Below are 27,458 nucleotides of genomic sequence, written 5' to 3'. Positions count from 1 at the left end.
TTTCAGTGCCTTTCTTCTCACCCCATCCTAGATGCACAAGTAATCAGTTAAGAACTAGACCATTTTGCATAGGGGAGGGGAGAGGATACAAAGAGCATCCTTCAGCTTTTCAACAATATCATGCTTGGCTTGCATATTCTGATTTAGGAGTGACAGGAAAAATGAAGGGCCATTCTGAGGGCAATTAGTTGTACAAGGTTAAAATAATTTGAATAATCTTAAGAATGTTTTATATCTTAGAAAAATCTCAAGTATATATGATTTTTCTTCTTATTCAAGTCAGAGAATAATAAATTAAAACCAGTCAGGAAAGCTAAGAATTCTAGCAACCAAAATATCAGATGTAAAATTCTACGTAATATAGTACAGGTAACACTGCTTGCACATTAGAAAAATAATATTATGGGTGGGATTTGCTTCAAATGAGATTTTTTTCTTACTTTCTTTTTCCTTCCACCAAAGGGTTGAGGCCTTCAATATAAAGGAAGATCCCAAGATGCTCAAATTACCAGTACAAGTGTGTTCAATCAACCAACAAAACAAAAAGACACAACCTCCTTATCTCCTTGCCCACTGCACCACCCTCTGAGCAACATACACCCAAAATCTGGAAATTCACAGTAAAAAACAAATTGGTCATCAAATGCTATTAGTCTATTCAACACACACATGAAAGCCAACAACAAAAAAAGAAAACTGTAATTTGGCTCGCTAACCATTCTGACTTGCCATTCTCTAAGTAGACAAAACAGCTTCTGGAGGAATCTCTCTCCAGTCCTTCCCCACCTCTGGCAGACACACAGGTAACCAGAAGAAATCATCTTTTTCAGTCTGAGTACATGGTAATCTCACTGGCAAACCTGGATCTCCCATGAGGATACCTATGTACATTTTCACCCAGTGTGTAAACTACTCAGCAGGGGCATTTGTGAGCAGAGCATGCCCACACTAGGATGTAAATTTAGCATATTTACCTTTCAGACAAAATTGCTCAAACACCCCCCCACCCCTCCACACACAAATTCAGTTAAATAAACATCATGCAACAGGAATTTCTTCATAAATTGCTTAGAGGAAAGACAAAGCAATTAAAAATATCTAAAAATATAAATAATCAAGTAGATGTTACTTCCCTCATCAGTCTTACATCACTTTTGAAATGGCTTGGCAATCTCAAACCTCCTTTAATAATGACCATTGATACAGATTCTGAATTGTAGTAAATACAGTTGCTCTCTCCTTCATTAAATCACTTCCCAATGTATCCAATGTAAAACAAATATCCAATGTAAAACATTCAAGTAATATACCCAACACAGAGTAATAGTAGTTAAATGTATTATCTAAACTAGCAGGGAGGCGGGGTAGATATACCGACTGGAAAGAGCATTAATCTGATCCAGGAGGCAAGAACTCTACTCATCCCATCATTTTCTAAATGTGCCATCTGAGCAAGATCTGCTCATTTACACTTCAGTTTACTGAAGAATATAACTTTTCTTTTGTTAACAAAAGAAAAACATGCAAATGTTATGAAAAAAATAAAGAACATTTAAAGACGCATTGGACTTTTTTAAAAAAGTTAATTGAAATTTAAGAGGTTTAATTATGTGTTAGATAATGTAGGAAACAATCACTAGATGAGATCAATGCCATTATTTCCCAGAATTAGAAACTCTCATTGTACAAGCACTCCATTCAAAGAAATTACTGAAGGCACATGCTTTTCTCCAATCTCCACCTGTACCTCAGCTAAGCTGTCACAGCTGATGGGATCTGCTGGGTTAAATGGGAAAGTCAACAACTCTTCCTGCCCTTTCCATAAGGAGGGTGGAAGGAAGAAATACTTCTAATCTGTTGGTTTGTTTTTACCATCCCAGGTCGGTTAATATATCATCTCAAATAGTCTACTTTTTCCTAAGTATTTAATTCAATCAATCCTACTGATTCTGATCACAGATGTTGGGTAAGTTATGCTAGTGAGAGCATCTAACAACAATAAATGACTTAAGTGAAACTGGCTGATATGGTTTGGATCTGTGTCCTGCCCAAATCACATGTCGAATTGTAATCCCCAATGTTGGAGGTGGGGCCTGGTTGGAGGTGATTGGATCGTGGCGATAGATTTGCCTCTTGGTGCTGTTCTCGTGATAGTGAGTGGGTTCTTGTGAGATCTGGTCGTTTAAAAGTGTGTGGCACATGTCCACCCTCCCCCACCCCAACTTTTTCTTTCTCTGGCCAGCTTCCCTTTTACTTTCTGCCATGATTGTAAGTTTCCTAAGGCTTCCCCAGAAGCTAAACAGGTGCTGCCATATTTCCTGTGTAGCCAGCAGAACCATGAGCCAATTAAACCTCTTTTCTTTATAAATTACCCAGCCTCAGGTATTTCTTTTCTTTTTCTTTTTTCCTTTTTTTTTTTTTTTTTGAGACAGGGTCTCGATCTGTTGCCCAGGCTGTAGTGAAGTGGTGTAATCTTGGCTCACCGTGACTTCCGCATCCCAGGTTCAAGAGATTCTCCCACCTCAGCCTCCTGAGTAGCTAGGACCACAGGTGTGTGCCACATGCCTGGCTAATTTTTGTATCTTTTGGTAGAGACAGGGTTTCACCATGTTGGCCAGGCTGGTCTCGAGCTCCTGACCTCAAGTGATCTGTCCACCTCAACCTCTCAAAGTGCTGGGATTACAGGTGTGAGCCACCGTGCCCAGCCCAGGTATATCTTTATGGTAGTGTAAGAACTGAATACACTGGCCTTCAGACAGAATCCCATTAACCTCTAACTTCCTTCAAAGATCTCTGAAATCCCCCCTAGATCCGCCTCAATCTTCATGTTTCCCTATCTTCTAATTAAATGTTTATCCCTCAAGAAAAAAAAATTATTTTTCTTTGTAACCAGAATCACAACTATCATCTTTTATATTTATTACAAATGTATCATTTTGTAGTTATACAAGAGTTAAATAGATTCTTATATGCCATCCAGGGACCTAATCATCATTTATAACATTTTTTTTCCACCTGGTAAAATGCAGTTCAAATGCCAAAAAGCTGACTTACAAATGAATTTTTGGAACACAACCTATTTTGTAACTTGGGAGACTTTTTGTAATGAAGTAGGAACTAATAAAGAATAATTTGAACTCTGACTTTGGCTTGTATTTGAAGCAAGTCACATGAGTGTTCTCTGATTCCACTTCTTTAATCATAACATGGGACCAATCAATTTGACCTCATAAATGAGTAAAAACTACAAGTAAAAATATTAAGAAGGAAAAAAAGAAAAAAATATTTTATAAAATGTCTACGGATTATTTAAGTTCAATGGATGTATTTGGGTAGGTGTTCAGGTGACCAGCAGAATAGGAAAGTATTTTACTCTGATGTCAAGAGTTGACCCTGAGGATCATCCCTTTCATCCCTTTTTCCCTTCCTTTTTTTTTTTTTTTTTTTTTTAAGACAAGGTCTTGCTCTGTTACCCAGGCTAGAGTGCAGTGGCGTGATCATGGCTCCCTGCAGCCTAAACCTCTCGGGCCCATGCAATCCTCCTACCTCAGCCTCCTAAGTAGCTGGGACCACAGGCATGTACCATCATGTCATGCTAATTTTTAATTTTTTTGTATAGATGGGGTCTCCTATGTTGCCCAGGCTGGTCTCGAACCCCTGAGCTCAAGAGATCCTCCTGCCTCAGCCTCCCAAAGTGCTAGGATAACAGGATGAGCAACCATGCCCAGCCTCCTTTTTCTTTAGAACAGAGACAAATGAGGAAAAAATCCAGTCTGAACCTAAGATGGAGTGAACTAACAGGAAAGAACACAAGATAGAGGAAGTATAAGTATAACAAAAAGGAATGGAATAAGGAGTTCCTGAAAGAGAGTGTTAATACCCTCACATTTGTCAAACTATTGTGCTAAGTATAATGGTATATGATTACGAATGCAGTGATAGTAATATTTATGGTGACAGTTTAAAATTGATTTTGGATAAAATATAATGAGTAACCTTAAAAGACAGCTATGTTGAGGCTGTGCACAGTGGTTCATGCCTGTCATGCCAGCACTTTGGGAGGCTGAGGCAGGAGGACTGCTTGAACCCAGGAGTTTAAAACAAGCCTGAAAATATAGTGATACCTTGTCTCTTAAAAAAAAATTAAAAATTAGCTGAGCGTAGTGTTGCTTGCCTGTAGTCCCAGCTACTTGGGAGGCTGAGATGGGAGGATCGCTTGAGCCCAGGAGGTGGAGGTTGCAGTGAGCTGAGGTTCCACTGTACTCCAACCTGGGTGATAGAGTGAGATCCTGTCTCAGAAAAGAAAAAAAAAAATACAGCTATGTTGAAATCACCTGTTCTCCCACCCAGGGCCATAACACATAGGGGCAGGCAAAAAAAAAAAAAAAAAAGCTATTATTGAAGTAGTGGCTTGAGATGTGATGGGCCCATGCCAAGATATTTTAGTGCATTTCCTGCTGTTCGTGAATATAACATACCAATATCAATAAATTCAAAGTCTCTAATCTCATATCCCCTATTTTACCTTTTTGGCCAGCATTTTAATGTACAGAATGATTTAGCAGTTTTGGGGCTACAAAGTCTTTGACCAAAAACCATCCTTTGATTAAATTTAAAAGTATACATTTCATAGGATTACTATGAGAATGTAAAAATGTTTTGAAAACCATAATGGGCTACGTATTTATAATGAAAGAGTTTTATCATCACTGCTTGATTGAGTAATGAGAATATAAAAACATGTGGAATGATGCTTCCTATTTTAAAACCATAATTATGCTTTTAAATGGAAACAGATATTTGTAGCTTAGAAGAAACAGCATGGGTAGGTCTGAGTTTGAAAGTTGACCCTAATAGTTACTAACTTTGAGAACCTATATCAAATTACTTAAACTCTCACTCTAAGTCTTGGTTTCTTCTTAGAGTTAAATTTGTTTGAAATGCAAATTAATGCAACTTTAAGAGAGCAATAGGGCACTACTTATAAAAATTTAAGGTGCCTTTATCTTTTAACCCACAGTTCTACTAGGAATTTATCCTTTGGATATACTTGAACAATGTGTAAAGATGTTGACTGCAGCACTGTTTGTAACAGCAAAAACTAGAAACAATTTATTACCAAGAGGGTACTTATATTTCATCATACCCATATTTGAGTATTCTGCACAACAAAAAGGAATGAACTAGGTCTGGATGTACTGCTCTGAAAAGATGTCCAAAGAGCATCATTATGTGTAAATAAAACTTAGCTGAAGAACAATCAATCTGATATAAATCCATCTGATTAATAATATATAGAATTACATGTGTGTGTGTGTATATATATATATGAAACACTATACACACACAAACACACATAAGAGATTGCTAATACCCTTGTATATATAACACTGTGTATGTATACATATATATATATATATATACACACCCTTGTAATACCCTTATATATATAACACTGTACACATACGCGATTTCTAGGAGGACATGAGAAAATGCTGACATTGTTTCCTGCTGGAGAGTTAGACTGGGCCACTTGAAAGAGTGGCAAAGATTTTCACATTTTACTTTATGTACTGCTTGCAACTTTTATTACATATGTTTCTTTTTTTATGATAATTAAATATTCCTAAAACCACATATAAAGTAAGGTGACTGAGAGTGAACAAAAGGTAATTATTACTAAATGTAATTATTACTAAAATGTAAAACAAAAAACAAAATTATTTTACCTTAAAAGATAACTAAACATTCACTGGATACATTTTAAGTTGTTTATCTTTTGATGTAGAACTGCTATTTTACAATGATGCCCTACACAATATATCAAATAACTGGATAAAGCAGGAAAGAAAGGGAGCTAAGGAGCAAGAATAGATGAACACAAACTATTTAGACAAAGGGTTTCGTATATCTTATCTCCCAGCTTCCACATTTTTTAAAAGACAAACAATTATTTGTTGGCCCAAAGGCATCTATGAACCAAAAATCCATGACTAATCCTGTAATCGTTAACACAGACATACAGAGAAGAAATATAGAGACAATTCAATCATACTGAAATGTAAAGAGAAAAGTGTCATCAGAGTTCATGTAATTGGATGGTACTAAATAATGACATCTGACTCTCGTTTGGAACTTGGCAATATACACCTATAAAATAAATGGAAATAATAATGCTTCAGACAAAAAGTTGCATCTCATTGAAAATGCTATCAGGATTATGATAATTTCATTTTGTCAACAGACAATCATATATAACCTAAGGATAGAAATACGTCCTGAGACATGCATCATCAGGTGATTTCACCACTGTGTGGTCATAGCACACTTACATAAACCTAGATACTGTAGCCACAGCTAGGCTATATGGTATAGTCTATTGCTCCTAGGTTACACACCTATACAGCACGTTACTATACTAAATACTGTAGATAACTGCAATGCAGGTAAGTATTTGTCTACTACACATACCTAAACATAAATAATAAAAAATTATGATAAACATACCTAAACATAAAAAAGGTAGTGTGTTGTTCTACAGTGTTACCATGGCTAGGCCATAGGAGTTTTTCAGCTCCATTATAATCTTACGGGACCAATGTGGTATATGTGGTCTGTCACTGACCAAAATGTCCTTATGTGGCACATGACTGTATCATACACCAAAACATGTTAATGACACACAATTTGTATAAAGGATGCAATCTAACTAGATGGCACCCAGAATACAAACAGCCTTAAGAAAACCTCATAGCAGCTACTTGGAATTGGCGGTCAGAACTGCTAGTATGGCCAGAAAACTGCCAAGGTAAAATATAAATGTACTGTTGAAGAGAATTCACAGACCTGTTCCAATTACCACAGTAACCACTTAGCAAAGCCGTCACTATCCTTAACAAACACAGGGCTCACATAGCCTGGAGGAACATCATTTTCATCCCCATCAACAGTTAGAATTGTATGCCTCTTTGGCATTTCCAAAGCACTTTCTCACAAATGATCTCACTTGAGTTGATCCTCCTAATAGCCCTCTAGAAAAACAGGGGTGGCAGGCATTACCACTCCATTTTGCAAGAGAAAACAACAAAGAGATTCTAAGTAAGGTGCTCAAAGTCACATACTGATGACAAATGGTGAAGCTAGGACGCATGATGCCAAGGTTTTGAGAGCTTTCTGATAAACTGCATTCTGTAGGCTCAGATGATGTATTTCAGAGTAACTCTTTGCTTCACCAGACTCCTAATACCAAACTTAAGAATAAATGGCAAGACTGTATCACAAATAAGATCCCTTGTTGTAGCCAACCATGCTTCCAAATACAAAGTTCATCTGGAGATGCAGTTAGAACGCAGATTTGATACAGTACATCAGGGGTGGGGCAACAAGCCTCCAACAACGTGCCCGGACTGCTGATACCTGGAACACACTTTGCATAGCAAGACAAAACCACAAACTAGGTGGGGGGACTACAAGAGAATATGCCTCAGTTGTGCCAAGATATGTACAATTAAAGCAGAATGAACAAAAATAAGTAGGGAAATGATAACAGTTGACAGAAATAAAGGCCCATTTTTCTATTTAAGGCAGAAAAATGGAACAAATTTAACAACAGAGGTTCTAATTGGTAATCAAGTTTAATTATGGCTTATATCATGACTCCCAAACTGTTTTGTGCATGTGAATAACAGCTGTTAAGATTTTTTATCTTTTTAGTGCAACTCATAATCAGACTGAAGCACTCTGCCTAGTTAACTGAGACACATTTTCTTTCCCCCTCTCAAGTGGCACTAGATATCAAAAGACAGGTATATAAAGAGACCTTAAGTCTTTTTTCTCATCAGGTATAAAGGCAGGACTTGTATCCATTATTTACCAAACCTGTTTTAATATGAAATGGTTCCTCTACAATTGCTTCAGGCTTATCCTAAAATGACGGACTAATTTATGATTACTGGTATGATGTTGGCCTATTAATATTAATATTTGGGAAGCCGAGGTGGGTGGATTATGAGGTCAGGAGTTCAAGACCAGCCTGGCCAACATAGTGAAACACTGTCTGTACTAAAAATACAAAAATTAGCCAGGCATGGTGGCACATGCCTATAATCCCAGTTACTTGGGAGGCTGAGGCAGGAGAATCGCTTGAACCTGGGAGGTGGAGGTTGCAGTGAGCCAAGATCACACCACCACACTCCAGCCTGGGCAACAGAGAGAGACTCTGTCTCAAAAAAAAGAAGGAAAAAAAAAAAAGGAAAAAAAAGTTTAGTGCTATGGCCAGAGAAATAAATAGGCGCTCTAAATGTCAGCAGAAATTGATAAAGAACTATAAGCATTTCTGCAACGGGGCTATATTAAAGCCAAATCAGATAAGTTTTGTCTCTAAGAATATTTTTCCCTTCAAAGGGCTATTAAGATGTCTTTTTAAAATCATCTCACTATGTCAAGCCACTTTTTTCACAATACCCCATGAATATATTATTAAACCCATTACAGAGAAAACTGAGAGTCAAAAATGTTAAATATGTTTAAAGTAATCCAAATCACATGATTCAATGTCACACCAGTATGACTCTAAATGTAAGGCTTTTCCACTACCTCAAGATGTCTCTAGAGCAATGCCAAGTCCAACTAGCTTTTATAGGACCACTAGAGCCTACTGATATAAAATTCTGTCTGAAGGTCCGAATGGCCTATGAATTTGATATTTCCCAAGATAGCTTTAAAAGGTACAATTCAGCATTCAAAAGTGTCAGAGACACAGTTCACTAAATTAAGGAAAGGTGTTATTCATCCATATATCATATTTTGCAGACTTGAAAAAGCAAAGCAATGGATTGATCTTTGTTGTCATATAGTATATTGACTATTTAACAATAATATCAATGTGACCTGACAGAAAAATCTGTATCTTTAATGAAAGCATCAGACACTTTTAAGGAACTAGAAGGATGATCTTAAATAAAGAACTAGAATCTTCTTCCCCTCTGAGACAAATTACATTTTCCTATTTTTCTTTAAGTTCATAAACTTTCTACTATTAAGCTCTCCTTCATGAGAGTACTTATAAATTGCTTCACCAAATCACTTATAAACATTTTATATGTTGCAAAGGACTATACAAAAATAAGGTGTTAATTCTAGTATTCCCCTTAAGCATAAACTGCGATAAGCTGAAAGCCATTTTCACAAGGAAACAAATAACATTATACATTTGAAGATCTATACCACTAAATATATATTTCATAAGAGCCTACTAGGTATTAGTTAGCTTTCTGCCACACTATGAGAAAGCAAACTGATTTCCAGGAAATATGAAAATGAAGGATTACCATTCTTTTACAATGAGAACATACTGTTCTTAATATTCAATTTATATTATTAAGTAGGTAGTTTCAACTTATGATGATGAGCACCACCTTTGAAAATGAAATACATCTAACATTTTTAGACAACCTCTGTTAATATGATTGCATACATGATATATATTGATAGAGGCACTAAGATATTGGATAAACTGTAAATGTTTTGTTTCAATATTCATGGTATTTACAAACAGCTTAATGATACAGAAGAAAAATTAAAGTTTCCAGATAAAGTTTCCCCCAGAGTTACAATAACAAAAAATATGAAAGTAAAATAATTTTAATGATATTACAGTATATCTGCCATAGCCCTACATTTGGAAAGAAGTATCACAGCTAGAAATGAGTTAGGTTGTAAAAGCAGAAATTTACATATGTAGGGGTGAGTGATAGAAATTTCACGGTTGTAGAAACACGAATTTCATTTTTCTCGTTTTGTTTCACATCCAATGTTCCTTTGGTCTAAGTGGGAACAGAAATGTGGGTATAAAATGAAGTTTACCTCTTTCAATCTCAGATAAATGATATCAGTGATATCCTCCATTCAGCATGAACACTTATCTTCCATATTTCAAGAGCACTTTCACAATACTGCAATTATTAAAGCACTTTTCAGAGATCTCTTTTCCAGGTTCATCCACAAAAATTATCATTCCATGCAATGTTCATCACTTATCTCCACACTCATGTTATAAGTACTATACCCATAAGCATCAATGCTAGAAAAAAAGAGGTAGGGGAGGCTTCTTATATCTTTGCATTTCTATTTCAGATGAGTTTAAATTCCATTAAGCTGCACTAATGTCTTTTGAACCCTAAGTTTGGAGAATTATGTGAAATTGTATAATCAAAAATATACAAAATAAAACTAGAGAAACTTTCTATAATCAGGGATGTCAACCAATGGTCATTTAAAAAAAAATTCTACAAAATTCTCCTATATAAGTAGTTATCTAACCCCAAAACCAGCCAAAACATTTGTCTAGACTCTGCCACAAGTCTTCATGTATGCATTAAATACAATGAATATTCATAAAATTACAAGTCTATCACAGCAGTCTCATCCCTGGCTGCACATTAGAATCACTTTGGTAATACTAAAAAAAAAAAAAATTATAGTAAAAGGGTCCTGGCCCTAGAGGTTCTGATTTAATTCCTATTGTAGTGAAGTGTGGGCATTAGCATTTCTTAAAGCATCCTGGGTGATTTTAACATGCAGTCAGAGCTGAGAGCCACTGATTTATACTTTATATAATTAATCCTGATCAATTTATAAGAGCAAGTAACTGCCACTCAAAATATTCAACATTCCGAAAATACTGCTTGAAATGCAGAATATTGCTGCATATTAGAAAACAGTTGGACCTGGTACTCTAAGTTTAAACTATCTTTACTTTTTTTTATTGCTGCTGTTACAATGAAGAGATTTCGTCTGCAGTACTTCTTAAGTCGGGAGGGTGGGGACAAGGGTGCAGCAAGGAGAAAGCCTTAATAAGATACTAGCATAAGCAAGACAACAGTGCAGACTTTATATAGAACAATGTTGTGGAAATGTGAAACAAGTTGCAATATAGCGCTTATGTTTTTTATCTTTTGAAGAAAATGTGGGAAGTAGCTAACTTGACCAATGAGTTTATTTAACACTCAAGAAAAAGTACATCCTCAATGTCTGGTCAGTCTCTAAAATGAAGGCTCAAGATCCTCCAATAAAAGAGTGTTCCCTAAAGTTCCATGCCAGGAAAAAACAGATTTCTGGTGGCATTTTAAGCATCTTAAACTTTCCAATTCTAGGGTTAGACAGCCTCCAGATACCAGGACTGTTATTTAGCCTCACATCTCCACCAAATAAGAATTACAAGATGGTTTGTTAATAAACAGGATCCTTAAGATGTGATAGGTGTGTCTTTAGGCCATGAGATTTCCTTTGAAACTATTTTGTCTCAACTAAAATCACAAAATGGGCGGTTTTATATCTGAGCAATCTATCTGTATCCCTATAGCTCTTCCCCAGTAGAAACAGGATCATATTACTGAGCTTAACAAATGTTGTTGAACACATCACACGCATGTCTAAAAGATACCATGAATGCTTAATACTACACACATCTCAAAACCTCAAAACTTAGCAGCCCAAAGAAAAAAAAAATATCACAGAGGTAAATCAAACTAAGAAAATTTTACTCCCACACATTGTTAGGCAAAAGAATGTGAGAGAATTTCAAAAATGTCCTTCATAAAGCCAAAAACTGAGATCAATCACCACAAAGCACTTAAAAGTTGTTTGATTTAGATGGTAGTGTGTTGTTTTTTAATACCACACTTAGAATTATCTAAACTTTTCCCACAAATGTTGAGTATCTAATACCAGGCCCCACTCCCTGCTGTTTTGTGAAGTTTGAGAAGTAGCAAATCAAATTTCCTAGAGCAGCTCCCCAAATGGGTTCTTCCCTGCAGAGTCTAGCAAATAATGTCTTATGAGTATCCTTTAGTCTACTGAGCAACCTGGGAAACATCACTCAAGGTATTTGTATAAAACATAATTAAAGATGTCCTTTTAGGTAAAGAACTCTGAGATTTGATTCAAGCTTAGAAAAACATCAAATTTATAAAGATTTTATTCTTACTTGAATTGAATCAGTAAATTAACTCTTAAGAAGAGCCTAGGTACAACTTTTATAAATCTTTCTCTATGCTTTAAATGATTACTATAAATGCTCATAAATTCTGCTGTTTGCTTTCCTGTACATATTAGATGAACTGAAATTACATTTACTATGGATGTAATTCTTGTTCGCTTAAAACGTTATTAAATTATATTTTTCAGTTAAATGTCCTTATTTAGCAATCATTTTAGCAAGCACCTACTGTGTTCCTTATAAACAGTTTTCTTGGAATCTAAATATGAGCCTGTAATACATATAAGCCTGTTTAATGGTGATTAAAATAAGAGAATAGAAATTAAGAGAAGAGAACAAAAAGCCACCCTCTTCGCCAAGTCTAGCTTTTCTAATTTATTTTAGTTGCTCTGTCTTACATTCTTTTCCAAAGGCTGACAGGCTAAGGAGCTCATGTGTCTTGATCCTAAACAACTCAGTTTTGCTTCCTGTGTTAGAATGTAATCAGGAATTACATTTTTTCAAAAATAAAAAAATGTTCATATCATCTATATGTCAAGGCTGCCCATCACCCACACTGAGTTATAAGAATCATTCAGCAAGAATTCTCAGATCCAGTCCCAGAACTCAAAGCAGTTAGAACAGAAGGTAAAGAAGTGATGTATAGCAAACACTGAAAAGCAGATTTCCCCAAAAGACTTAACTGGTTCAATATAAACTACAAAGGCAAGTAAGATTAGATTTAAATTTTAGATGAATTCATTTGATAATACATATTTCCCAGACTGAAGCAAGGTAAACATTTATTTTCTAAACTACTTTGTAAGTCAATCATTTCAGACACTTAAACATTACACATTTTTTCATAATCAATGCAACAGTTCATGATCACATTTCTAAAATTCAGGTCTAAGATGTGAGCTATCTGAAGCATAAAAATATCTTTTTTAATACAAAAACAAAAAGTTCCAAATAATGTAAAATCAATAATATATCCCAATATCGGATACTTCGGTAATGAAAGCAATCTAACAATCTGTTAGACTGAAGACTAAAAAATACATAAAATAATGCAATAAGACAGTTTTAACATTTTAGAAAGTAGAACTGTGTCACCAGATATTAAAACCATGGGAGGTAGAAAACTTACTACCTACAAGTGAAACACTCATAAATTTAGAGCTTATTTACATAGTTTAGTGATTTCCCAGCCATCAAAGGGAACTACAGTTTTCTTAATTATAAATATTATGATCTAAATTAACCTTCTTATGGGTAAAAAGGACATATTTCATTCTTCTCCTTTCAACAAGAATACCTATTTGTAAAAATTTCTAGCAAAATTGTAAAGTATGTTCTTTATTTCTTGCATTATGATTGAATAAAGGCATTTATGGTCAGTAATGTGCATGAAATATCTCAGTTTTCACTAAATTTTTCTGTTTAATTTTTAAATGTATTACCAAACATAAAGATATTTCACAAGTTAAACTATTTTGAATTTTTCTGCCAGTTACAAATAAATTATCCATTCTCATTTTAAGCAAAAGTTATTACAGTAAATATATTTTGACTTTAGTGGTAAATCCAATCATAATGTAGTCACTATTGTAGTTACCATATAATGCATGAAACATTTAAACAACTAAAATATAACTTGAAGTCCTGTACCAAGTTGTGTATCTGAAATGAACTTTGATAAGAATTACTTGCTGTTGAAGTTTAGTTCACAAGAGAGTATCTTCACCAAACTACTTTCTTTATAGGAGGGAAGATGCTAATAATTTTCTATTTTCTTATAATACTTAATTCACAAAAGTGGCTCATGTGATTCCTACAACTCTACCTTTATTTTTCTATCACCTGGTAATAGCCAGCACACATTTTCAAAATTTTCCGATTTAGATAGTAGTTAAATAAGAATCTCAAAGTACAAAACAACAAACTTCTTTAAAGCTTAGTTTTCCTTCCAACTTCACAAAGACATGACATTTTAATTAACTTAAGAAATTGCTGACCTTACCTTACTGTGCTAGAATATAATTTAAATAAACTTCACAAGATTTTAATGTGTTAAATGCCAACTGCTGTTCAAAGTTTACACTGAAAAAAACAGTGAGCTAGAATTTTAAATACAATCCTAGAAACAAAGTTCAGCTTTAAATAAATTCTCGTAAAATAACAAATTCACACATATTTCTCACACATATTCACACGGCAAGAGTAAATGTATTACCTTTATGTTAAAAGAGGGAACTTCTCTGGCTCAGTTTGGTGCAAATGACTGCAGTAGCAACAGCGGTAACTGACTGCAGGAACACAGCACAGCAGAAAGCAACGAGTTGGCAGGAGCAGCTCCACAGAGGGGCAGGACAGACTGAATGACAAGCACATGCACATTGCTTTGAATTAGGCATGTTAGGGGCTGAAACTTTCAGTGTTTGCTCTCCAATAGGACAGGAGAGTTTTTCTCCTACTTAACCCCTTGGGGCAAGGTCTTAATAATGGTAACAGCTGGCATACAGAGGGGCTTGATCTGAGCACAAGGTCAGCAAGCCAGGATATGAAGGTGACATGTAATTTCTAGCCTTTTCCTGCTTCCACAGGGAAATTGCATGAAGGACTGTTTTTAGTTATAACGTCCTTTGATCTTTTGGATTTTAAGTTACTTAGTAGATTAAAGCCATGTTAGCTGATATTATTTGCTTGCTTAGCCGACTTAGGTGTTACAGATTCAGTTTTCTAACACACAGTGCTACTACATTTAAAATAACACAAACAAACACCAATCTGCATTTATTTCCACGTTCCAGGGATTCTTGTGTTCTTTCACAAAATGGCTCGAGAGCCTACTTTTAAGACAGAAAGTTTATGGTTTTAAAAAGAGCCAGAATCTTCTTTTAAAATGTTAGAGCAGTAATAAGTGTTTTTCTTCAATTTTCTTATACAAAAGCAGCAGTTAAATAAATGTGACACTACTTTTTATAAACGTATGGCCCTCATGATGTCAGTATTTAAAATCCACAACCACAACATAAAAATCTCTTAAATACCTGCAAACAAATGTTTTAATTTTACAAATGACATCCCTTAGCACAAAATGATAATTTACTGAAACCATGATAATTTATTGTGAATTCTGTGAAATCTAACTCTTCATGATTTTGGTAATAAAAATGTGTATCCAATTATTTTAGTAGGAAGTACTGATTAAATATGAAGAGAACAGTTTCAAATATTTCAAAAGCATAAACAAAGAAAAAAACCTAAAATTGGACTTCATCAAAACAAACTTTTGAAGATCAAAAGACATTATCAAGAAAATGAAAACACTCACAGATGGGAGAAAATATTTGCAAGTCATGTATCTTAAGAGTCTAGTATTCAGAATATATATTTAAAAGCTCTTACAACCCAACAATAAAAAGACAAAGAATCCAATTTAAAAGAGGTAAAGTGTTTGGATAGACACTTTTCTAAAGAAGATATACAAATGGCCAATATGCACATAAAATATGCTCAGCGTCATTAGTGATTTAGGGAACTACAAATCAAAACCACTTCTAAGTGATATCTTATTAGATAGCACTTCACATCCACCATTCTATTATCAAACAAACAGAAAATAACAAGTGTTGTCAAGGACATGGAGGAACTGGAACCCTTAAATACTGCTAGCGGGAATGTAAAATGCTTTAGCTTCCGCAAAAAACAGCTTGGCAATTCCTCAAAATATTAAACGTAGAACTACCATATGACCCAGCAATTCCACTCCCAGTACACTTGATCCTCATTATTTGTGGATTCTGTATTTGCAAATATGACTATTCATTATAAATTATTTGTTACCCCCAAATAATCCCCACGGTGCTTTCACAGTCATTCAGACATGTGAATTGGCAGAGTGGTGAAAAACGTGAGTCACCCAAACAAGACTACCCTCTTGTGTTTGGCTCTCATACTGTAAACAAGTCTCCCTTTTGCAGTCTATTTAGTGCCACATTTTTCACATTTTGTGCTCTTTTTTTTGGTGATTTCACTGTTTCAAATAGCCCCCAAGTGTAATGCTGAAGTGCTGCCTTACTCTTTCTAAATGCAAGAAGGCTGTGACAGGCCTTGTGGAGAAAATATACCTAGTTAGGTAAACTGCTTTGTTCAGGAATGAGTTATAGAGCTGTTAGACATGCACTCCATGTTAATGAATCTGCAATAAATATAAGATGTTTTTAAAAAGAAACACACACAAAACAAGGTTGTATATTGATCAATTGATGAAAATGTGACCAGAGGTTTACAGGAACCTAATCCTGCATTTCTCCTAAAACCAGTAAGTCAGTATTGACTAATGCAGTGTTTGCAGTGACTTTATGAACAGAACTACCACAAATAATGAGAAGTGACTGTATATATCTGAGAGAAAATACATGCATACAAAAACCTGCACATGAACTCTTCTTCATAACTGCCAAAAGTAGAAACAACCTAAATAAATGTCCATTAACTGATGAGTGGACAAACAACATGTGTACATCTATTCAACGGAATATGGTTCAGCTATAAAAATAATGAAGCACTGATACATGCTACAACATGGATGAACCTTGAAAACACTGCACTAAGTGAAAAACAGAAACAAAAGGCCACATATTTTATGATTCCATTTATATGAAATATCCAGGAGAGGCAAATCCATAGAGACAAAATGTAGCTTAGTGGTTGCCAGGAGCTGAGGGGTGGAGACAGAGGATGGGGAATGACTGCTAATAGGCATGGACTTTATTTTTGGATGATGAAAATGTTAAAGAATTAGATAATGGTGATGTTTGCACAATCTTGTGAATACACTACACCGAAATGTATACTTTAAAGTGTTAAATTTTTAGGTATGTGACTTATATCTTAATTTAAAAAATAAGGAAGGTATACAGTTTCAGTCATTAGACCAGTGGTTCTCAACTTGAGTGTGCATCAGAATTCCCTGGAGGGCTGGTGAAAACAGAGATTCCTGAGTCCCATCCCCCAGAATTCTGATTCTGAAGGTCTGGGGTAGGGCTTGAGAATTTGCTTTTCTAGTAAGTCCTCAGGGTGATGTGGCTACTGCTGTTCTAGGACCCATGTTTTGAGAACCACTGTATGTCTGAGCTACCAGAGGGTAGGAGAGGTAACTTTCATCTCTGTATCTCCTAAATTCACCTAAAACAGTGCCAATCTTGGAAGGAAAAGGACTGGGAAAAGGAAGAGTGAAAAAGGACAAAAAGAGTTACTTGAGGAAATGTATTAAAGGAGTCAGTCCCTAAAATCTCAGGGTATGCTGATTTCATGTCATATGTATGCCAAATGCTGTAATACCAAAAATTCCCATGACTAAAAGGAATTCAAGAATTAAAATAAAAGTGAAGGTATTTTAAGATTCTTTGATCATCTGACCAGTGTTTTGGTTCACTTTATTAAAGCAGCTAATCCTATTTCACCATGTCTGTCCTTTCAAAAAACGCAAACAAAGGTTCTAGAGTTGTTGGTCCTATAAAGAAATCCCTTAAATAAAGTGTCATAAAAACCAAAGACCTGTAATCTCGAACTCAAAAATATGTAAATTCTTATTTACATTTTTGGCAAAATTACAGATTTGTATGTCTAATCACTTCATTTAAGCATTTGGGGTCCATGTAAAAATACACAATTTAAAGTATACTTTTGATATTATTGTCACATGGGACACATAATTATTTCATAAATAATAAAGATTATTCCCAATTACTTCAATATGTTTCTCAATATATTATTTAGAGTGAAAAGAAAAGTGCTAGTGACCTTATAGTGTTCTAATATTTTCTGAAAACGGTATCCTTTTTTTCTTAGACCACACTATTTCAGTACCTTTCTTTGTTATTAGGAAGACAAGGGCATGGGGGAGGGAGAAATAGACCAGAGCCGGCAGGAAAGGCACAACACTTGGTACTTTTTAAAAAGTGATAAAACATCTGCTGATTAACAAACTCTTTCCCAGCTGGACCTAGTCAAAAATGCAATTCCGGATTGTTAACATTTATTAACATTTAAAATTCTTGTAAATTTATCTTTTTTTCTTAGCATTGTGTCGAACAATTATGAATAAGTAAATTGAGGTATATTGTAGACACTGCTTCAGCAGGATTTTTCTTTAGTATGGTCAAGTCAATAGGTTAGTAATTTGGAAGTGCGATTTCAGAAGAACTAATCACATCAAAGTTCTGAGGATAATATTCTAATTGTTTTTTGGTGTTTCCAGAGTGCAAATTGTTCCGTACCCTCTGAAAACTTCCGACCAGAGCATTATGCTGCCTGAACCATTCATAGGCCCCTGCTGGCTCTGAATTCAGTGTTTATGAATTTGGATATCACTGCAAATAGATAAGATAAACCCTAATTTTACTACTCAAATCTGGATTATTTAAGAAAAGACCAGCATTCAAAGTTGAATTAGTAAGTCTGGAGCAAAGACCATATTGCAAGCAAGGAATGCTAAAATTCCTCCCCAAGAATTTGGAAATATGTACATCTGTCTTATATATTCCTCTTACCCAACAACAGGCATTTCTTAGGCTTCTTTCTTATCTCATTTCCTGTTGAAAATTCTACCTCTAAAATCTACACTTTTTACAAAGGAAAATTTTATGACCTCGCTTGTCTTCCATAGTCTAACATCTTCACCCTTATCATGACCTCCTGGCTCTAGAGTCTTTATCCATGTCTTTTCCGATTTTTACTTGCTTTGTGCTTAGTTAAGATCTCATCCTCAGCATTTATTTACTTCATCAGCATTCCAGCCTTTCAAAGAGCTCCACTAAACTTGCTCTCCCTGCCCCTCTTTTTTTTTCTTTCTCTCTTAGGTTTAGAAATGTTACTGAAAAAAGTCACCAGACAAGGAAGCAGGGACCTAAAACAAATGCACACTCTCAACTCTGGAGGGCTTACAATGCGGCTGTGATTCATCCCATCTATCACAGATTCTCCACTGGAAATCCCCATAGGGATGGCCAAAAATCTTTCCCATGCTCCCTACCTTAACCTTCTCAGCAAATGATGCCACCTATTTTATGGGAAAGAATGAAACTATCTGACTAGGAGTTCCTTTAAACACTACCACCTGTACTTCAAACTTTTTCTGGAACTTGTCTCTTATCTCTCAGTGTCCAACCCTCTTTCCTGCTTATTAATTGCTGTATTTATACACTGTATCTTTGCTTCCCAATAAAGTAGCCACAAGCCACATGTGGTGACTTAATTTTAAATTGATTCACATTAAATGAAATTTAAAAATTTCAGTGTTCCAGTTGCACCAGGCGTCACATTTCAAGTGCTCGACAGTTACATGTAGTTCATGGCTTCTGAATCGGGCAGTACAAATAGAGAATATTTTCATCACTACAGACAGTTTTACTGGACACAGATGCTCCAGATCTTGACTACCATGTTTCTTTACTCTGTCTCACTCTGCCTCCAAGTTCATCTTCATTTTTCTGCCTTTGTCAACTTGTTCATTACTTACAAAAAATGTTTAGTTTTCTCTAACTGGAAAATTCCTTCCCTTGGCCTGCTAGTCCTCAGGCTACTTACCTATCTTTTCCTTTCCTTTGCCAGACAATACTTAAGCCTTACCCCATCTTATTCCTTCACTTCCTACAATCTTATCTACCATCTAATATAACTGTTTCTTCAAAAACAAAACCCAGTGGTCCTTTCTCAATATTCATTTTCTTTACATTTCTTCATTTACCAATTTTGTTAGTAAATATTCTTTTCTCTTTACTCAGTTTCCATTATTCTAACATTCTCTACCTCTTTAACCACTATTCCATTTTCTTGACAGATCCTCTTAATTCTGTTATTCTAAATTTTGAGCAATATCCAGTGGTCTTGTCCTTTAAACTTTCTGCTTTATGGATTCCTGTCTATACTGTCACACTCAATTTCTATTATAAGTTCCATTTCTGCAGCTTCTACTCTTTAAGGACATTTCAATGTATATATCCTGCCAGCAGCTCTAACTCAATAATTAAAAAAATAATCTTATCATCCTCAAACAACTTCTTGATTTTCCTATTTCTATCCACCCTTTCAGTCATTTAAGCCCAAAATTTTCATTTAAATATTAATTTATTGACCACCAGATCTGTGCTGCATCCTGAGCTAGGGCAGGAGTCATCTTTGACCTTTACATCACTGTATACCCTTGTTCATTCATTTCCAAGTCCTAGCCGTTGTCACATATGACCATTCTTTCCATCGCCTCTGCCACTTTCTTAGATTAACTCCCCTGTGAACTACTACAACAGCCTAATAGATGTGACCCTGTCTATGGTCTCCTACCTTTTCTATCTTATCTAAGCAACGTAGAGCTTCTAGGTGCATCATATAGGAGATAGAGCTGATCAAGCTGCTCTTCAGTCCAAAAAACACTCATGGCTCCCCCATTAGTTTAAACATCTTAGCTGGCACACAAGATTTTCCATTATCTGGGGCCTTTCCCCTCCCACTCACTGCCCTTGCCAAACAGAATTTACTTTACTCCAAACAAGCTTTCACACACACCCTCACACCCTCAGTACTTGTGCTAGTCTTTCTACCAGCAATAGCCTTTGTTCACATTTCCAGCTTCCATAATCCCATCTATTCTTCATAACACACAGCAAACAACATGAAACCTTCTCTGATCATCTAAGCCAGAAATTTTCTTTCGATTCTAAGTTATATATATGACCTGAGATCTCTCTTATGATTCTTAGCACATGTCTTTTTAAATCCTCATCATTTATATATCTCTTTTACCCTCTTAATCTATCTGTAAAGGGACAGGCTCTATTATTATCATTTTTATGCCTGTTAAGAAAAGGTATAAGGTGTATTATACATGTGTTAGCTCAAATAGTTATACTCAACAAATGTTTATTGAATAAGTGACATTTTATTACTAGTTATTACGTATATCCTTTATTAAGCAGAATAAATATAGTATTGAAATGTAGCCTGCAAAATAATATTCAGCATACAAAATCCTATTTTACTGCTGATTTATATGGGCCCCACAATATGTTGAACTATTCTCAACTCTTAAATTCTGAATACTAAACAGCTAATGAATAATAAGGAATGATAATATTTAGCTTTTCAGCCTTTTCTCCAAACCAGTAGAGGTTGCTCTAGAAGCTAACATGCAAGCATATTCTTGGATAGCTTTTAAAATTTTATTTTTTGTTTTGAAGGTAGAATTTTTCCATGGCATCGGTAGAAATATTTTTAAATAAGGGAAAAAAAGTTTTTACCTACGGTGAGCCATTAAATATAAGTCTGTAGCTTAATTGCCAATTAATTTTTTTTTTTTTTTTTTGAGACAGAGTCTCTGTCTGTAGCCCAGGCTGGAATGCAATGGCGTGATCATGTCTCACTGCAACCTCCGCCTCCAGGACTCAAGCAGTTCTGTCCCTCATTCTCCCAATGAGGCACATAGGCCTGACTAAGTTTTGTATTTTTAGTAGAGACACGGTTTCACCATGTTGCCCAGGATGGTCCTGAACTCCTGAGCTCAGGAGATTTGCCCGCCTTGGCCTCCCAAAGTGCTAAGATCACAGGTGTGAGCCACCATGCCCTGCCCAATTAATCTTATAGTAGCAAACATGTTTTCTGTGATAAAGTGTCCTGGAAACAAGTGAATCTGGGAGATCTTAGTTTTTATTCATTATGATCTTTGCTTCATTTGATTATAGACTAGAAAACCATATGTATTGTATCACTAATACAGAAAGTATTTTGGTCATCTAGAAATAAATTTACTTAATATTAATTTATATGCTACCAAAAATTTTAATAGAGATCAGAAACTGGGGCACATATTCTAAAGCAAAAATTATAGAGGTCAGTACATTTCAGAGAAAAGGTAGTTTTTCATTTTTCTGTGAAGAAAAAAGTCTATTTATTGCTTAAAAATAGGCAAAAATTCCAACCCTCCTTAACCCAACCAAAAAATTACTATTAAGAAAACTTTTTAAATGTGGAAACTAACTCAAGCGGGTTAGTTTATTACAGATTTCACATTGGAATTTAGGGGAACATTTTGTCTTTAACAAGAGCTTTTCTCCCACACAAAGTATAGTGTTATGTTTTCGAGGAGAGAAGGCTCATATTTGATAGTTTTATATCAAAAACAAGCTGAATCACTTCAGCCATAACAAAATAAGTAGACTGTAGATCATCTAAAAACATAATCTGTGCTTCACTATGATTTAAAAGCAAAGCACAATAAATCCATGGGCTCTGGAGAGTTTCCAAAATATTTTTGGTTTGTGATACAGCATTTCAAATGTAATATTTTACTTTTACGGTAGAGACTCTTGGCAGGAGATCTACTCCTTGAATGAAGACCACTATATCTTTAATCTAATCAGAACGTTCTCTTTAACATTTTCAGTTGTATTTTGTTACCAAACTCTAAATGAATCTACATGAATGTGGTATGCATATATTAAGAAAGGTTATAACTAATAAACTGAAATTTTCTGTAAGATATCAAATATTTAGAGAAGGTTATATTTACTTTATGTCATGAAACAAAAATCCTTAATTTTCCAAAAGTTAAACTTTGTAGGAATATAAATATCACCTGCATACAAACACCTGTCATCACTGCTAAAGGATTAACTATAACTTAGATTATAGTAACATTAAGAAAATTACACATCACATTCCCCAAAATAAAATGAACTTGTATGGAAAAAGGGAAATGAAAAATCAAATCCCATTTTATTTATACTTTCTGTAATATGTGGTAATATTTTTGGCAAGGAAAGAACCTTAAACTACCCAAACTCTAATATAGAAAGCATTAGGGTTAGTAGGGTTAGATATTTCACTAATATAGAGGGAGTAGTTTTATATGTTGAAAACACGTGCATTAGTTATTCAGAAGTTCAAACAGTTCAAAATTATGTCATGCTATGTCTAGTTCAGAAATTTGTTTATACGAAATAAAATTCTGCAAGATGGTTGTAAAAAGATAAGAAATAAGGTAATGACAAATGCGCAGGAGTACAGAGATTTATCTGTATCAGAATGTAAGAGTATGAGAAATATGCTAGAATATTTTACTTAGGTCTCCTAAAAAAACCCTTGAAAATATACCAACACAGATGTGTTGTTAGGCTCAAAACTTAAGCCTGGCTGAAAAAGTACATTTATAAATGGCATACATTAGAAACTACAAGTAAGTCGTAGAAGGCAAAAGCGTATCCTACCATATTTAAGGGCAATATGTCATTAAGCTCAGCAAATACCATTTCAAAAAGACTGAAACAAAACTCATCACAATTGATTGGCATGCTCCACAATCAGGCTCTTCAAGACTAAGGCTCCTTTGTCATATTTATTGCAAACTCCAATGCTGAAAGCCTAGACAAGTCCTAGCTGACCATTATCATCTCTAAACGGTAGACTTTCCTGGGCTGTTAGCCAGAATGAACCTCCTGGGTGTGGATCAGTAAATGCTCCAGTTCGTGTTGTGAAGTGTGAACACAAGAAGGCAGCTGTCCCAATGTCCATATCAAGCAACCATATGTCTGCCATAAAGTATGCTACTATGTTGTGGCATACCCGAAAGACTCAGAATGCTATAAGTGGGGCTACAGAAAACCTGCAGCAGTCATCGGAGGCACCTTTAATCTTACATATTTTAGAGAAGAAAAATCCAAAGGTTAGCCTGTTCCAGGCACTCAACCTAGGATCATTACACTTTAGACAAAAATGAAGGGGGTAAATATTTAAAGTGAATTCAAACATTCTATTCTTATACAACAAAACTCACTATCTAATCTTATAATGAAAATTGCCATGAAAAATAGGTTATAAGTGTTGGTTCAGGCACTGAATTTGTAAAGAAATACCAAAGGAGATGGGCATTCTAATACTTTGGCGACAAAGCATCAATGACAACAAAAAAGCAAGTATACACAATTACTGATAGCAGAAAAGTACTTTATTTACTAGCAGGTCATTGTATCAGAGTTCTGAGTTATGTTAGCAACAAGATGACTTGTGCCTTAAAAAGAAACAGAAGAGACATTTATCACAATGCTGTTAGTAATATTCAGTACATAGACCTTGCAAAGATCTGTCACCAACGTCTTATACTACAAGAGAATGAAAGATGAAAGAAAAAGTTGAGGAGCTGAAAAAATGAAGAACTAGTTAAGTTCTTTGTTGCATTTCTAAATTAAGGCATCTGCCTTGGTTAATCACCCAACACTATTTGCTTTCCTGGATATCTTGGTCAATGACCAAGAGTTCTTATGACCTAAGTATGGACTCTACTTAATATCTTCAAGTCACATTCCCTTACTCATACAGTCAAGAGAGCCCTCAATCACACTGAAGGAATGTTATGCACTCCTCCTTCCCATCCCTATGGGATATTAGGCAATGAGCATTCATTCCTTCCTGTGCCAACTGTAATGGCTTGGTAATACATGTCTACACCCTGCTGTCTTTGCAAGGAGCTAGCCAAATCCAGCGTCAAGAATCAAGCTCATATCCCCTATATAGAAACAAATGGAATCGACATAAGTCTCTAAAATAATCCCTAATCTTGCATAAAGCTAAAATGTACCATTTATTTAGATCAAAGAAGCATAACTTTTGGAAACAACTGCTTTTCCCAATCTCTAATTATAATGGAATGATAGTTACTGTTGATACTGATACACTGACAACAGCTACTCAGAGACAGTGTCCAGGACAACCACAGCTGAACTCAGATTTTAGAAAGCCAGGAGCATATGAAAAATGCTCAGTCATTGTTATTATGATCTTTTTTCCCTTTTCTTCCTTCCTTTTTAATGAATGAATGAATGAATGGCAGAGTCTTGCTCTGTCACCCAAGCTGGAGGGCAGTGGTACAATCATGGTACACCGCAGCCTCAAACTCCTGGGCTCAAGCACTCCTCCCGACTCAGCTTTCTGAGTACCTGGGACTACAGGGGCACACCACCATACCTGACTAATTGTGTTAATTTTAATTTTTAGCAGGGATGAGGTAATGCTGTGTTGCCCAGGCTGGTCTTGAACTTCTTGGGCTCAAGAGATCCTCCTGCCTTGGTCTCCCAAATTGCTGGGATTTTAGTTATGAGCCGCCACACCTGGCCTATGATTCTTACTTATTCACACCTTTTGACAGTGCCAAAAACTAAGGTTCACAAGATCTCTCACTATATCTCTGGGGAATGGGGGGAGGGAGGGAAGGGCGGATAATGGTCTCATATCCATAATAGTATTTGCAGTGCCTAGTCTCACAGTGATAAATGACTATAATCTTTTCAAGAGAATAAGTGGAAAAAAAGAGGGAGGCAAGAAGAATGAAAAAGGAGGTAAAGTCATGGTAACATGTCATCTTATTTCTAAAGACAAAGCCCCTTGAACCGTTCCAAAGAAAACTTACAATCCAAATTAATAATAATGTACAGACAACACCAGGTCACACACAAAAAAAATTTTCTGAACCCAACTTCAAAGCATAAAATGAATATCCCTTAGGTGCAATATATTTTGGAAGGCAATTAAATTTGTATATAGTAATATACACATTTATTTCTGGATTTAAGTATTATATTTGAAAAGTTCAACTGAGCATTTGTATGTCTCCCTAAAAGAGTTTTTATTTTTAAAAAGTTTCTTTTAAAAACTTAAATCCTGGTCCCTTTGATCCAGACTAACTTCAAACAAAGAAGCAAGGAATTTCAAACAACCCAAAGATTTTATCGATTTCCTTCGGATCACCTAGCATTAGAGAAAACCTATGTAAGCTTCGGTTAAAAAAAACCCAACAAAATAAAACAGTATGAGTTATATAAGCAGACCCTACCCATTTTTTTAAATTTAGAATGTATTTGAAAAAGATGAACTATTCCTATACTTAAGTACACATTTGGAAATAAAACAAGTTATCACCACTTGGATTTAGAGTGTATCAAAGAGTTTGAATCTCAAATTTTATAAAAGTCATTGCAAAGATAAATACTAATTAGAGATTCCTATTTTATATTTTATTTACTCCATTTTTTTTTCTTTTTTGTAGAGACGTAGTCTTGCTATGTTACCAAGGCTTATTTCAAACTCCTGGTCTCAAGAGATCCTCCCATCTTGGCCTCCCAAGGTGTTGGTATTACAGGTGTGAGACACCGTGCCCAGCCTCATCTACTCCTTTACTGAATGTTTAGTGCTAATACCTTGCAACTTTATTTTTTTGAGACGGAGTCTTGGTCCATCACTCAGGCTGGAGTGTAATGGCGCAATCTCAGCTCACTGCAATCTCTGATTCCCGGGTTCAAGTGATTCTCCTGCCTCAGCCTCCTGAGCTGGGATTACAGGCACGTGCCATCACGCCCAGCTAATTTTTGTATTTTTAGTAGAGACAGGAGTTTCGCCATGCTGGCCAGCCTGGTCTTGAACTCCCGACCTCAAGTGATCCTCCTGCCTCGGCCTCCCAAAGTGCTGAGATTACAGGTGTGAGCCACTGCGCCTGGCTTGCTACTTTTTTTAAAGACATAAAGGTAAGTAGTAAAAGCAGAGAGTAAAGAGAAAAAGGAAGCCCATCACAGATAACATCTTATTGCTAAGCTAATAGAATTATTACAAGGGAAAAAGAGTTCAAGTAATTTAGATATTTTATGATTCAACTTCTTTTTCAAATAAACTCTAACTTGGAAGTTCATATTCTAGATCATTTGGGTCTAAATAGTAACATCTCTATATTGATACATACAAGCTAGCATTCTGATATACATAAAAGCTAACAGTCTTATCTATAAAAATAAAACTTTATTTGCTTAATTTGTAAATATTCTATAAAATAATTTAGTCTTAATATCATATTTCATTTCTAACTATTGTATAGGTAAATCTTTAAAGAGAATACAAGCAACTACCAAGAGTGCCAAGAAGGTGGGGTACAGGCCGTACTTCTCACACCAAATAAATCTAATTTACTAAGCTCCAGTCACTAGTGTTTTACTCTTGTCCAGAACTTTAAAGTATAATTAGAAGTTTTTTCAAGTACACATTTCTTGATTTTGTTTTCATGTTAGCATTTCTGCTATAAATACCTAGTCATACAGGTTGAGAGTGCAAATTGTCTCATATCCAAGATCACATCCCTGCTTTTGGCAACTATTCTTCATTCTTGCTCCCACTACATCACACATCAATACTCAGACATGAAAGCACATCCCTATCATTCTGCCATTTTTCTAGCTCACATTCTTTAGTGAAACTTCAAATAACCAAATAAGTTCAACAAAAGTTTACTTAAACTTAAGAATATACTATGATTTGCTTTATTATTCTGCTGGTTAATTCGGCCTGACAATAAACTAAAGTTAAAAAGAAACACTTTGATTAATCCATGAGTCAACCCCCTATAATTAACCTTTAAGAAACCCATTTAAGAAAAAGATTTCAA

The 27,458-nt window shown here is 35.2% G+C and overlaps 1 protein-coding gene across 9 annotated transcripts in view; it reads right to left on the bottom strand.

The window, feature by feature from the left end:
• The window catches only part of DISP1 (dispatched RND transporter family member 1), a 164,873-nt gene that overhangs the window by 60,319 nt on the left and 77,096 nt on the right, over positions 1–27,458 (bottom strand). For 2 of the 9 annotated variants that reach the window (XM_064383541.1, XM_064383542.1), the window contains one exon: positions 14,214–14,354. The exons of the other annotated variants lie outside the window; for them this stretch is intronic. The gene's annotated coding sequence lies outside the window, so the exon portion shown is untranslated. The remainder of the gene's footprint in view (positions 1–14,213; positions 14,355–27,458) is intronic. 9 annotated transcript variants of the gene reach the window in all.

Source organism: Aotus nancymaae, unplaced genomic scaffold (assembly GCF_030222135.1).
Source record: "Aotus nancymaae isolate 86718 unplaced genomic scaffold, 86718_ANA_hifiasm-v0.15.2.pri h1tg000032l_0, whole genome shotgun sequence".
In the NCBI taxonomy this organism is placed as follows: Eukaryota; Metazoa; Chordata; class Mammalia; order Primates; family Aotidae; genus Aotus; species Aotus nancymaae.
This window is presented reverse-complemented; position numbering and strand designations above follow the sequence as displayed.